Genomic DNA, 14,274 nt, shown 5'->3' with positions numbered 1-14,274 from the left:
ATTCTTCCTCCCCAAACAAGAACTCGTCAGCAGCAAAAAGCCCCGAATACGTGTACAAAACTGGCCATCACCACATATTTCTCACTGAAGAGAGCTGGAAATAACCTAAATGTTCAGGAGTGAAGCTGGTAGGAAGGGTTCATTTTTCCCTCGAGTGCCTTCAGTATGCCAGAAATATTTGCTGAAAAGGTCTTCCCTGGTGGCTCAGTGGTAAAGAATCCACCTGTCAATGCAGGAGACGCAGGTTCGATCCCTGGTCTGGGAAGATCCTACATGCTGTGGAGCAACCAAGCCCATGCACCACAATTATTGAACCTGTGCTCCAGAGCTCTAGTTGCTCCTAGCTCTAGGGGCTGCAACAATTGAGCCCACGTGCCGCAACTCCTGAAGCCTGCACACCCTAGATCCTGTGGTCTGCAGCAAGAGAAGCTGCCACAGTGAGAAGCCCATGCACTGCAAAGAAGAGTAGCCCCCACTTGCTGCAACTAGAGAAAAGCCCACGCAGCAATGAAGATGCAGCACAGCCAAAAAAGAAAACATTTTTAAAAAGAAATATTTGCTGAACGAATGAAGTCCTGGCTCAGCACTTGCTAACTTTATGACTTTGGGTTGAGCCTCAGTTTCCTCAGCTGTAAAATGGGTTATCATTCACAGGGCACAGGGTTGTTGTGAAGGGTGAACCTGTGGATGTACAGTATGTGTGCAGCGAGCAGGACACCCCAACCCTCCTGTTGTTACGTGCAGTCGCTGCTTGGTGTGGCTTCTTATCCAGCAGCTGACATTGAGTCATGAATAATGCACATCCTTGTAGCAAACCAGCCTCGGAAGACAATACTGTGTAAGACGAGAATGCAATGTACATTCTGATCACCAAAATGTGATCGTTTGTGCACACGTGGACAAGGCTTGGAGAGAAATTTGCTACGGCAGGTGCTGGTGCTGGGAGGAGTGTGTTCCAAGCATAAAGTCTTTTCTTCTAGGAGATCAGAAAAAAATCTCTGAAAGCTCCTTGATGCTAAATTCTGTCTGAGAGCAGACACATGGTATGGGTGATGGGCCTTAGGATGAATCAGGGAACAGGGGAGTGGGGGAGATTGGGAGGTCCCTGCCCAGTCTCTGGCCTTCCTGCAGATTGGTTCCTGTGATCTAGCCTGAGAGGCCTGGCAGGGAAGTCACTGGGCAAACCATAGGCAAGCTCCTTACACTTGTTTCCCGCATCTTTGAACTTTCAAAGCCAGCAGTATGTTAAGTATAATTAGCACTTCGTCTCTCGGGTAAGAAGGTTGAGCTTCACCCCAGAGGTAAAACAATGTCCAAGGCAGGCAGCTAGTAAGGACAGGACCCAGGGACCCACCCAGGACTCCTCCCCTGAATATAGGGGAACTCCATCCTTCTGCACCAAAAGCACCTTTGACCCAGAAAGTCCTAGGCACTTGGCACAGTGGGGATTTCCTAGAGGACTGCAGAAGGAGAGCCCTGGTTGGGCTCTGCTTACCACCCCCTCCCAGGCTGCACTCAACCCAGTCACCCCAGTTTCAGTTCTGAGCCTTAAAATATTAATGTGGGTGGAGAGAGGCCATTGGACTGAAATCCTAACTGCTCGAGATTGAATTACAGCCCTTGCCAACAGTGTGACATAGAACTGGGCCCTTCACTGAGTGCCTGGGTTTGACCCCAGCCCAGGATGCTCTGTTAGCCCGAGGCCTAGCAGGCCCAGCAGCTTCCAGAGGTCTCTGAGCCTTTCTGAGACACGATTCTACCTTACACCTAGCATCAGTGCTTCAAGGCCAAGGCCACAGGCAGGACCGAGGGCCCAGAGAGTTTAATGATAGCAGGGGACTTGTACACCCGTGTGTCTGGTGGTTGGGACAGGCTCTCACCCCACCCCATATGCAGGTATCCTGAGTATAGCATTAGAGATAAAAAGCTGTCTAGAGTGTTTGCCTCCACCAGCTGTGTGACCTAGGACAAGTTACTTACCCCTTTAAACCAGATGTTGATGACTGTTTCTGCCCTACAAGTTTGGTGGTGGTGGGGAAAGTCATGGAAGGAGCCGGGAAAGGGGTGGGTTCAAGGTCAGGGCCACACAAAGGGTAGCTATGCACTTGTACTGGTCGCTCGCTGGATCCCCACCACCTGGTGCTATTAATAGTAAGGGCGGCCCTGCAGAAACTCATCCCATTAGCCAGGGGCTGGGGCAGGGGGACTGAGGTTCAGAGGAGGTGGGAGCAAAGAACTCTGTTCATAGCAATACAGAGCCTCCCAGAAGTCTACCAGGGCCTGGGGCCTTTTCCATTCTTTGAGGCACCTAGCACTTTTCAAAAAATGAAGAAATACAGGCAAAACTTGTTTTATTGCTCCTCAAAAATACCACATTTTTTTTCCCCGAAATTTGTGGCAACCCTGTATGGAGCAAGCCTATTGGTGGCATTTTTCCAACAGCATCTTCTCACTTCATGTCTGTGTCACATTTTGGTAATTTGGGGAAACACTATTATTATTATATTTGTTATTGTGATCTGAGATCTTGTTTTTGTGGACAAAAATTACTGCCCGCCATTTCGGTAAACAGTGAATGCTGTGGCCATCGGAGCCATCAGTCACTGCGGCAGCCCCCTTGCTGTACACCCTGAGGGGAATGCAGGATGGAGAAAAGCAGAATACTGGCACTAGACAGCTGAGATGCCTATCAAAGGAATAAATGCACTGAGCCCAGATTCTTGCATCTTGCCATCCAGAGAAAACTCTAAAACCATTAACTAGAGATGTCTGATTTTTGTGATTAGCAGTAATCTTTTGATGTTTGACTCTAAGTTTCATTTATTTGTTTGGTTTTTTTCCAGCAAAAATCCTGTATATCCCAATTTCTCCCTTTGCCTCTTTGGAACATTTCCTCAGAGCTCTCTGAAAGGCTATTTCCCAGACTACACTCCTCAGGAAGGTCCCCCTATAAACATACCTCTCAGCTCTTAGGTTGTGCATTTTATTCCCAGCTGATATTGATAGATTTGCCGCTCAGCGAAGGCTCAGATGATGGTTAGCATTTTTTAGCAATAAAGTATTTTTTTAAGTATGTGGATAAAGAATGTTACCTGCCATATCAGTGAACAAAGGATGTGGTGGCCATCCAGCCATCAACCACTGCAGCTATGCCCAGCGGTGCACCCTGAGGAACCAGGATGGGGAAGAATAGGATATGGGCCCTAGATAGTTCAGGTGCAGAGCAGAGGAATTATTTCAGTGAACCTAGACTCTTACATCTTTCCTACATAGAAAAGCACTAAATTCATTAACTCAACGTGTCTAGTTTCCTTTAATTAACAGTAATCTTTGAATGATCCCACTACCTGGTTTTTATTGCAAAAACTCCTCTATACCCTGGTTCATTCCTTACCTCTTTGGAGCAGTCCCTCCAAGCTATCTCAGAATGTTCACCCAATAAAACATAATTCTCAGGCTTCCCTGGGGGTCTAGTGGTTAAGAAGCTACCTGCCAATGCAGGGGACACAGGTTTGATCCCTGGTCTGGGAAGATGCCACATGGCTCAGAGCAACTAAGCCCATGCACCTCAACTACTGAAGCCTGCAGGCCCAGAACCTGTGCTGTGAAATGAGAGAAGCCACTGCAATGAGAAGCCCAAAACTGCAACTAGAGAGTAGCCCAAACTCACCACAACTAGAGAAAGGCCACAGGCACAGCAACAAAAACGCACCGCAGCCAAAAAATTTTTTTAGAAAACTGTAATTCTCAACCTTTAGGTTGTGGATTTTTTCAGTTGACAGGATGTATACTGTTTTTTAGACATAGTTATTGCACACTTAATAGACTGTGGTATACTAGGAATATGTGGTATGTGCACTAGGAAACAAACAAACAAAAAAAATCTTATGACTTGCTTTATTTTGATACTTGCTTTATTGACATAGTCTAGAACTCAACCCACAGTATCTCCAAGGCATGCTGGTACCTCAACATAATTATCAAAACTGGGGCACGGGGCTTCCCTGATGGCTGGGTAAAGAATCCACCTGCCAATACAGATGACGTGGGTTCAATCCCTGACCCGGATAGATCTTGCATGCCCCGGAGCTACTAAGCGTGAGCACCACAACTACTGTGTCTGCTGTGTTCCAGAGCCTGGGAATTGCAACCACTGAAGACTGTTTGCCCTAGAGCCCGTGCTCCACAATAAGAGAAGCCACGGCAATGAGAAGCCTGCGCTCTGCAAAGGAGAGTAGCCCACAGTCAACCCAGCTGGAGAAAAGCCTCTCAACAACAAAGACCCAGCACAGCCAAAATAAATTTAAAAAAATTTTTAATCTAAAAAAATTTATTTTTTTAAAAACTGGGACATATTTGAAACACTTAAATTGAACAAATCAATGCTTTTTTTTTTTTTTGGCTGTGATGTGTGGTGTGGGGGATCTTAGTTCCCAGAAAAGGGATTGAATCCATGCCCCCTGCAGTGGAAACATGGAGTCTTAACCACTGGACCACCAGGGAAGTCCCACACATCAGTGCTTTTAACACACATGCAAAAGCTCCTGCACAAGATAATTTTACTGTTTCCAAGTTAATAGCAGGATTCATTAAAAATAATTATGGCTTGTGGCTCACTGAAGAACATTGTCAAGCCTGACCACGTCTCTCTGATTATCCTTATTTAGAAATAACACCAAAAATCTCTGAGGCCCTAGGGCACAGGAAGCCCTCCTGGGGCTCCCGAGGCAGACACAGGTGCGTTTCCTGTGTCCCCACCAGAGAGCCTTCCAAACCCACCTTTCTATTTTGGTGGAAACCTGTCCCCTGGTTTTGTGCCCTAGATGCCTTATTTTTGTGACACAATAAATGCAGTTGTTTAGAAGATCCCTGTTCTGATGGAAGTCACCCTGTGGGGAACCAGACCCCTGGGCAGGAGTCAGGAAACCTTGGTTCAAGAACCGTGCCCCACTGGACTCCTTCCTGCTCAGTCAGGCCTGGGCCCTGCGGACTGGACTTGTGCCAAGTGGCCTCGGGGTGGCTTTCCTTCCTGTGGAGAACAACCAGCAGGACCCGAGGGCCCCTTGAACAGATGGGTAAGCTGAGGCTGGGACGCAGGTAGGAGTCAGTGGTTCTGTCTACCCGGGATCCCATGGCCCGCGCTGCGCCCCCCTGTACTCCCTACTCTGCACGCTCAGGACCTGGCCCCTCTCTCCTGGGAGGGTCTCTCCCCCTGGGAGGGTCTCTCCCCCTGGGAGAGTCTCTTCCCCAGGAGCACCTCCGGTCCCTAGCCTGGGTGCCCCTAGCTCTGTCCTTGGTGACCCCCACTCCCACCTCAGTCTGAAGGAGCCTTCCCGGGGGTGGGGCTCCCCGGCGACCCTCTGTGTGACCTTGGCCGATGCCCAGCCTCTGAGCCACCTAACAGGGCAGAGGGGCACTCAGCGGCAGCCTTGGAATCCACTGGGTCCTCGAAACCAGCAGCCGTACCCAGCACCCCCCTACAGCTGCCAGGCCACATTCCAAGGCCACGGGCTTCGGGGAGGAGGGCGGGGGAGGATTCCTGCGCCCCCCCGGCCGCTGTCCGGTGAGAGGGCGCTGGGCCGAGAGGGGGTGGCTGGGGGCACAGGCCTCCCCTGCTCTACAAGCCCCCTCCCCGGCTTAGGACCTGGTGGGAGCCGCTCCTGTGTTCTTCAGGAGCAGCTAAAGGCTTTTCCGGTTTTTTCCGACCGGCTTGATGAAGTCGCTTTTGCAATTACAGCTTATATTTACCAGATAACAGCTAGGCACCGCCCGAGGCTGTGGCGCCAGACTGGCCGGGGGAGAGTGCGGGGGTGGCCGGGGGCAGCTCCTGGAGCCTTGGGGCAAAGGTTTGACCCCCGGAAGGCAAGTGGAATCCACTAGCAGATTCTCCCAGGAAGCCAGACCTCCAGACTGGGGCCCCCGCAGCGACCCCCTCCCCCAAAGGCCCGCAGCCTTGGTCCTCCTGCCCATGAGACCCCCGCCCCGCCTCACCTGTGCTGGCCGCTGCCTCCACCGACCCCTTAGTCCCCGTCCTCCTCCAGGGACTGAATGCATGTGCTGGGATACCGGTGGTGGTGGGAATAATTTGAGCCCCTACCTCATACAGTTGTTAGAGGATTAAATAAGTGAATAGTCACCAAGAGCTTCAAACAGAGCCTGGCCCACAGCTGACAGTGAAAAGAGAAAGAACTCTGTGCTCCTGGCCTCTTGTCCACACGTCCACCCGCACTGAGTCATATGCCAGGGGCCCTTTGCTGTTTCATTATTTAATATGAGACATTATTTAATATGTCTCATATTAAAAAGCAGAGACATTACTTTGTCAACAAAGGTCCATGTAGTCAAAGCTATGGTTTTTCCAGTAGTCATGTATGGATGTGAGAGTTGGACCATAAAGAAAGCAGAGTACCAAAAAATTGATGCTTTTGAACTGTGGTGTTGGAGAAGACTTTTGAGAGTCCCTTGGACTGCAAGGAGATCAAACCAGTCAGTCTTAAAGGAAATCAGTCCTGAATACTCACTGGAAGGACTGATGCTGAAGCTGAAGATGTGAAGAACTGACTCATTGGAAAAGACCCTGATGCTGGGAAGGATTGAAGGCAGGAGGAGAAGGGGACGACAGAGGATGAGATGGATGGATGGCATCACCGACTCAATGGGCATGAGTTTGAGCAAGTTCTGGGAGTTGGTGATGGACAAAGAAGCCTGGTGTGCTGCAATCCTGGATTGCAGAGTCGGACACGACTGAGTGACTGAACTGAACTGTGCTGTTTCACCACCAGAAATAGCCCTTTACAGCATCCGGCTTTGGATCCACCAGCTCCTATTGTTTGATCTAAGTGTGCTCCACTGGGATCTTCCCTAGCTACCACTTCTATTCTTTCCTTTCTTTCTATTTTTTAAAGTATTTGTTTATTTGGCTACGCTGGGTCTTAGTTGCCCCATGCAGGATCTTCAAACTTCATTGCGGCATGTGGGATCTAGTTCCCTGACCAGAGATGGAACCCAGGCACCCTATGTTGGGACCACAGAGTCTTAGCCACTGGACCCCCCAGGGAAGCACCCTGGCTACCATTTCTGATCTTTTTCAACCCTTGGATCAAGCTGCAATTACCACGGCCTCTTAAACTCACCCTCCTGGCAGAGACTCGTTGAGAACTCCCACTACCTGGGCTCCCTTCTTCCTGGGAACATGGGAAGACCACACTTCCCTGTAACCCCTCCCCTTGCGGTGGGCTGGGACCACGAGACTCCTTGTGTCCTGGGGGAGCCTCTCTGCCCTCCTGCTTCCCTGGATCCAGGGGAAGAAGCCAGGGCAGGGGCACTCCTTCCAAAGTGCCTGCTTCAGGACTTCCCCTGGCGGCCCAGTGATTAAGACTCTGCTCCCAAGGCAGGGGGCCCCGGGTTCAATCTCTGGTCTGAGAACTAGATCCTGCTTGCTGCAACGACGATCCTATGGGCCGTGACTAAGACCCAGCACAGCTGAAAACAACAACAACAGGGAAACCCCAAAGTTCCTGGTTCCCTGGATCTCCACGTGGAAGGTAGGCTGCCTGCCCACACATGGGTGGACTGTGGCACGCTCGGAGGTCAGACGCGCCCCTCCAGGGCCACGGAGGTTAAATGTCTGACACGCCCTCACACCTCCTTCCCACTTCCTGGTGACCTAGGAGCTGCAGAGTGAAGGCAACAGCATCACGAGAAGGAGGGAAACTAGATCTCACAGTGACCCCCTGGAGGAGAGACCCCTGACCAGGAACCAAGAAGGCTTTTAACATGAGCTTGAAGCAAAGCTTTGTGGTACTCACCAGGGCGATTGGGGGCTCCTTATTACAGCAGCTGGTCCCTCCTAATACATCATTCTCTTCCTCTGTTAATTACATCCACCTGGCAAACCCCCACTCAAGGCGAACCCAACTACCTCCTCTTCACCTGCGCCTCTCAGCTGCCTCTGGAAAGCTGAATGTTCTGGATTAACATCCTCTGACTGGTTCTACTGGTTTTCTTTCAAATTCATGACCATGGGCCCAGTGGGGTCCTCACACCATCCTACTGCCTGTCCTAGGAACCTGAACTTGCTCATCTGAGACAACCAGCCTTACCATCTTAAACATTCTTAGGTGTCCTGCTCAGTAGCGTTAAGTAAATTCACATTGTTGTCCACCCAGTCTCTGGAACTCTTTTCATCTTGCAGAACTGAGAACTCTGTACACATTAAACAACTTCCTATTCCTCCTTCCATCTGGCCCTGGTGACCCCCATTCTATTCTCTGCCTCTGTGAATGTGTGTATTCTAGGGACTTCATATAAATGGAACTATGCAATATGTGTCTGACCTATTTTAATTCTTTTTAAAAAATTGTTTATTTGGCTTTGCTGGGTCTTTGTTGCAGCACATAGGATCTTTAGCTGTGGCATGTGGGATCTAGTTCCCCAACCAGGGATTGAACCCAGGCCCCTGTGTTGGGAGCACAGAGTCTTAGCCACGGGACCACCAGGGAAAGCCGTGACCTATTTTATTTAGCACAATGTCTCTGAGGTTCGTCCATGTAATGGCATATATCGGAATTTTAATCCTTTTTAGGCCAAAAAAACATTCCAATGTATGGCTAGATCACGTTTTAAAAATCCATTTATCCGTTGACGGACACTGGTTTTTACCACCTTTCGTGCGTGCTCAGTCGCTCTGTCCTGCCCAACTCTTTTCGACCCCTTGGACTGGGGCCCACCTCTGTCCATGGAATTCTCTAGGCAAGAATAATGGAGTGGGTGGCCATTCCCTTCTCCAGGGGTTCTTCCCAACCCAGGAGTCGAACCCAGGTCTCTTACAAAAAGTCTCCTGCATTGTCAGGGAGATTTTTTTACTGCTGTGCCACCTAGGAAGTCCCCAAAATACTGGATGCTAATACATACTGTAGACATTTTAAGAAGTCTTCAAAAGGTATATAAAAATACATGTTTATAAAAATACATGTGCCTTGCCATTCATTCAATAAATATGATTTGTTTTAAAATAGGTCACAAAAGTTCGATTGACCAAAATTCTATACCTGTTTCCTGCCTTTTTATTTCAGTCTCAAATCTGACTTTATATCAAAAGCAGTAGTTTAAGAATTGATTCATAAGATTAATCCCAAGAGTTACTGGGTAGATTTCAAATTATTTCACTCCTTATAAATATAAATGACTGGAAAGTCTTGACCAGTAGTTTCTTGCATCAGATATGTCTGGGGGGCTGCTTAAAATGTGCATAGGCTCTACCTAAGAACTAATGACTAAAGATCTTCCAGAAACTTTTCTTCTTTTTAGAGTTTTCAGGTGATAATATGCAGCCTAGTGTGGAAGCCTCTGACCTGGATCACCAGACCAGTGGTTCTCAACTTACAAGGTACATCAGAATCATTTGACAAATTTTTTTAAAACAGGGAAAGAGAGAAAAACAAACAGATTTGCTTCAGTAGACTGAGAACGGTGCCCAAGAACCAGGATTTCAAATATTCATCGCAGTCGGACCGCAAACCACTCTAAGAAGCAAGGCACAACCTTTGTCAGGTTATGAATTCGCATTTCAGCTACCGTGAGTAATGCTTCCAGGAACACCAGGGCCCAGATACCTGTCCATGTGCTTACTTTAGTTCTTTGGAGGATGTACCGCGACGTGGAACTTTTGGGTCAAATGGGAGTTCAGTGTTTAGTGTTTTGAGGAACTGCACCGTGCTTTCCACAATGCATGGGGGTTGTGCTTTTCCCACAATTCACCAACACTTTTTCTTTCTCGCTTCTTTTTTAAAAATAGGGGTCCTAGGGACTTAGCAGGTGGTTCGGTGGCTAAGACTTCACGGTTCCCAATATTGGGGATCCAGGTTGGATCCCTGGTCAGGGAGCCAGATCCCACATGTTGCCACTGAGAATTCATATGCCGCAATTCAAGATTCCACATGCTGCAACTAAAGTAAGACTGGGCGCGGCCAACGTAGAAAAAGTAAAGCATCCTAATGGGTGTAAAGTGATAGCCCCTGTTTTTTTTTTCTTTTTGACCGTGCCACATGTATTGTGGGGCTTCCCTGGTGGTGGCTCAGATGGTAAAGAATCTGCCTGCAATGTGGGAGACCTGGGTTCGTCCCCTGAGTTGGGAAGATCCCCTAGAGAAGGGAATGGCAACACACTCCAGTATTCTTGCCTGGGAAATCCCATAGACAGAGGAGCCTGGTGGCCTACAGTCCATGGGCTCGTCCAGAGCCGGACATGACTGAGCGACTAATACGTTCACTTTCACGTGTCTTGTGGGATCTTAGTTCCCCATCCGGGGATTGAACCTGGGCCCTTGTCAGAGGAAGTGCCAAGTCCTAATGCCTGGACCACCAGGGAAGTCCCTCTTCTGGTAGTTTTGATCTACATCTCCCTGGTGATTAGTGATGTTGAGCATTTTTTTATAAACTCATTGATCATTTCATATCTGTTAAAGCTTTTCATAGAAATAAACACGCAAGCATAACATGGTGCCCAGTCTCTTCCTCTATTTTGTGTGTGCTAAGTTGCTCAGTCGTGTCCAACTCTTTGCGATCCCATGTACTGTAGCCCGCCAGGCTCCTCTGTTGATGGGATTCTCCAGGCAAGAGTACTGGACTATGCCCTCCTCCAGGGGATCTTACCAACCCAGGGATCGAACCCAGGTCTCCCGCTCCTGCATTGGTAAGCGGGTTCTTCACCACTAGTGTCACCTGGGAAGCCCCTTTCTCCTTTGCCTTCTTCCCAAGTTTTATCTTGGGTGTTGCTTGTGAGAAGGTCTTCCCAGTTCTTATTGGTCACCTTCTCCACCTTGGGGTGGAGCCCCCAGAGCCCTTCGTTCATACCTCTCAGGGTCAGGAGGCTTGGGGGGCAGTTTGTTCTACTTCCTTCAGTCACTCACCCTTTTCTTCCCCCATAAGTCTCAAGCCACATTTACAGGACTCAGTTTTTGTCCTCACATTCTGAAAGCCCCTGCTGGACTCAGAAACCACCAAGGGTCTGAATCGCTCCTGGGCAGTGGCATCAACTTGGGTACCACTCTTTCTGCTGCCGGAGGTCCTGGATAACCACATCTCTGTCTTATGGAGAGGCAGGCACCGGCTTTGCCCCGAACTGATGGTCTGCCCTGCAACCTCCTCCTCCTTTCCTTTCTCCAGGAGACAGGTTTGACACTTGCTCAGGGACTTCTGAGAATTCCAGAAAAACATCTACTTCTGCTTCATTGACTATGCTAAAGCCTTTGACTGTGTGAATCACAACAAACTGAGAATTCTTAAAGAGATGGGAATCCCAGACCACCTTACTTGCCTCCTGAGAAACCTGTATGCAGGTCAAGAAGCATCAGTTAGAACTGGATGGAACAATGGACTGGTTCAAAAATTGGAAAAGAGTATGTCAAGACTGTATATTGTCACCCTGCTTATCTAACTTGTATGTAGAAAACATCATGTGAAATGTCAGGCTGGGTGAATCACAAGATGGAATCAAGGTTGTCAGGAGAAATATCAACAGCCACAGATATGCAGATGATACCACTTTAATGGCAGAAAGAGAAGAGGAACTAAAGAGCTTCTTGATGAGGGTGAAAGAGAAGAGTGAAAAAACTGGCTTAAAACTCAACATCAAAAAGCTAAGATCATGGCATCCAGTCCCAAACAGATGGGGGAAAAGTGGAAATAGTGACAGACTTTATTTTCTTGGGTTCCAAAATCACTGCAGATGCTGACTGCAGCCATGAAATTGAAAAATGCATTTTCCTTGGAAGAAAAGCTATGACAAACCTAGACAGAGTATTAAAAAGCAGAGACATTACTTTACCATCAAAGATCCATCTAGTCAAAGCTATGGTTTTTCCAGTAGCCATGTATGGATGTGAGAGTTGGACCTAAAGAAGGCTGAGCACTAAAGAACTGATGTTTTGGAACTATGGTGTTGGTGAAGACTCTTGAGAGTCCCTTGGATAGTAAGGAGATCAAACCAGTCCATCCTAAAGGAAATCAACCCTGAATATTCATTGGAAGGACTGATGCTGAAGCTGAAGTTCCAGTACTTTGACTACCTGATGCGAAGAGCTGACTCATTAGAGAAGACCCTGATGCTGGGAAAGATTGAAGGAAGGAGGAGAAGGGGACGACAGAGGATGAGATGGTTGGACGGCATCACTGACTTAATGAACATGAGTCTGAGCAAACTCTGAAGGACAGGGAAGCCTGGCATGCTGGGGTCAAAAAGAGGCAGACACGACTGAGCGACAGACTAGCAGTGACATGTGGGGTCTTCCTGGGGTTCACCCTCCCTTGTGATGCAATTCTCACACCTGCCGATTTCCAAAGGCCAGGGCGGGGGTATAGCCTGCCCTTTACTCCCCCAGTGTTTCCAATGGTTTTGCAGCCCCTGAGGGCCTGAGTTCAGTCCCTCTCTGCTTGAAATCTTATTTTCTTGGTTGAAACTTACCTAAGACAGAACCTGGTAAGGAAATAGTTGGGTGAAACGAACACAATCTACTTCAGTTAAAAAGAAAGGAAGTAGTTGGCGACACACCGGCTTTAGAACAGAAAAATCAGGGTTCAAAAACCAGCTCTGTCAGTTCTGTGGGTCTGTGGTATTTTGTGCGTACGTGTAATTTGACCCAGTCACTAAAGGCATCTTCTTCACTCAGAACATGCCAGGGGGGAGGTCCACTGTACAGGGCTGTGGGGAAAATCAGGATAAGATGACAAATGGGAAATGCAAGCCCAGTGCCAACATTTAAGTGACAGCAGGCAATCAGCTGTGATGATGAGGATTCCCATTTGGCAGATGAAAAAAGTGAGCCTCAGAGAAGTGACATCATGTATCCCAAACCACACAGCCAGGAGATGGCAGGGTGTGGATTGAAACCCAGGAGTAGCAAAGGCCCTTCCTGCTGCTGTGCATGCCCAGGCCTGCCGTGGGCAGCGTCCCACGGGAGGTGCACCCTCTGCCAGCTGTCCGCTGTTCTACCCTGGGGCCACCGAGTGGAGCTGGGCAGCCCTGGCCCAGGCCTGAGAGCTTCACAAGGCAGGGGAGGGAGTTGGCTGTTGGCAGAAGCTTGGAGCGGTCATTGAAGGAAGTAGTTGGGGACACTGGCTTTAGAACAGAAAAGCTAGGGTTCAAACCCCGGCTCTGTTTGTCTTGTGGGTCTGGGGGTTTGGGGCCCAGTGCTTGGCCCTGGGTCACGCAGCAGTTCAGTGACCTGACCACCAACCTCCAACCCCATCACCAGGCCTGTGCTACTTGCCCAGCACAGTAGCGAGGTGTTGAAGGCCTGGAGGATCTGGGCCACGGGCCCAGGTACCTGGGGTTGCAAAGCCGGCTGAATCCAACGTCCCCCCCACCCCCAACAGCCTCCCGGCTCCCCTCCTGCTGATGAAGCAACCCCGGTGGAGAGAGAGTGCCCCTTGCCTCAGGGTGCTGGCCAAAGTCCCAGAGTTGTGTTTTGTTGCCCTAACTTGGTCATAGTTCCCGGGGACAGGTCCTCTGATTGGCCAGCCCCAAAGTCAGGCAGGGATGTGTGGTCCACCCCGAGTCACATGAACTCAGAATGTTCCAAAGAAGGGGAATGGCCTCACGGAGGGGCAGGTAGCAAGTGACCCTGACAAGGCAACCAGGGCCCCTGCCTGTCCTGTCCCAGCCCTGCTGACAGTGGCTTCTTTGCCCCCTGGGCAGCAGGGGCTGGTGGACTTTGGAGGAGGCGGCCAAGACGTGCCGGGGCAGCTGACCGTCAGCCCAGGTCCGGGAAGCCGTGGAGGAAGGCATGTCCTCTTGGGGGAGGGCAGCATTTGGTCGTCTCCCTGCACACAAACGCTGAGTGCCCCGCCAGCCTTCGTTGCAGGGGCCTCCACCTTGGGGAAGGGGGACCTCTTCCAACAGCCAAGGTCTGGGGCTTATCAGGAGCTGAGCAAATGCCAGGCACCAGGCTAGGTGTGAGTCCCTGGCGGCTCTGACGGTAAAGAAACTGCCTGCAATGCAGGAGACACAAGCTCAATCCCTGAGTCAGGAAGGTCCCCTGGAGAAGGGAATGGCAACCCACTCCAGTATTCTAGAGGAGCCTGGCCAGCTACAGTCATGGGGTCGCATAGAGTCAGACACGACTGAGCGACTAACACTTTCACCTTCATGCTAAGTGCATGAAGCCAGTCCTCTTATTTAATCCTCCCCCAAGCTCCGCAAGCATCCGTTTTACAGATGCGGAAACTGAGGCTCAGAAAGACAAAGGTTGCAGCTGGCACGTGACTGAGCCCAGGC

This window comes from Dama dama, chromosome 2 (assembly GCF_033118175.1).
Source record: "Dama dama isolate Ldn47 chromosome 2, ASM3311817v1, whole genome shotgun sequence".
Lineage (NCBI taxonomy): Eukaryota > Metazoa > Chordata > Mammalia > Artiodactyla > Cervidae > Dama > Dama dama.
Note: the sequence above shows the minus strand (reverse complement) of the source record.